A 329-nucleotide genomic window follows, 5' to 3' on the forward strand; every position below is an offset into this window, starting at 1 on the left:
GCGCGGCAATCCCTGCGAGGTGACTGTCTTTAAACTTGACCTTCACCGCATCCCGCAACGTATCCACATCCTCAACATCCACGACAACAGAAGTCGCCGACGTCACAGCGTTCCCATCTTCGCCCACGAGCTGGAACCATTTCCGCGCCATCACTTCAATCCAGCGTGGCGAATTCGAGAATGAACTCTCATGAAATCACCTCAGCTGAGGTTTAGCGGACGGAGCGGATCGTTTATGCTTGATCGTCCGCTCTTCCTCCCCACAAATATTTTTTAAAAAATGATAATTTAAAAAACCTAAAAAGGCATCGAGAGTACCCCTAGACACC

The sequence above is a fragment of the Plasmopara halstedii genome, assembly GCF_900000015.1.
Source record: "Plasmopara halstedii genome assembly, contig: Scaffold_2592, whole genome shotgun sequence".
In the NCBI taxonomy this organism is placed as follows: domain Eukaryota; phylum Oomycota; class Peronosporomycetes; order Peronosporales; family Peronosporaceae; genus Plasmopara; species Plasmopara halstedii.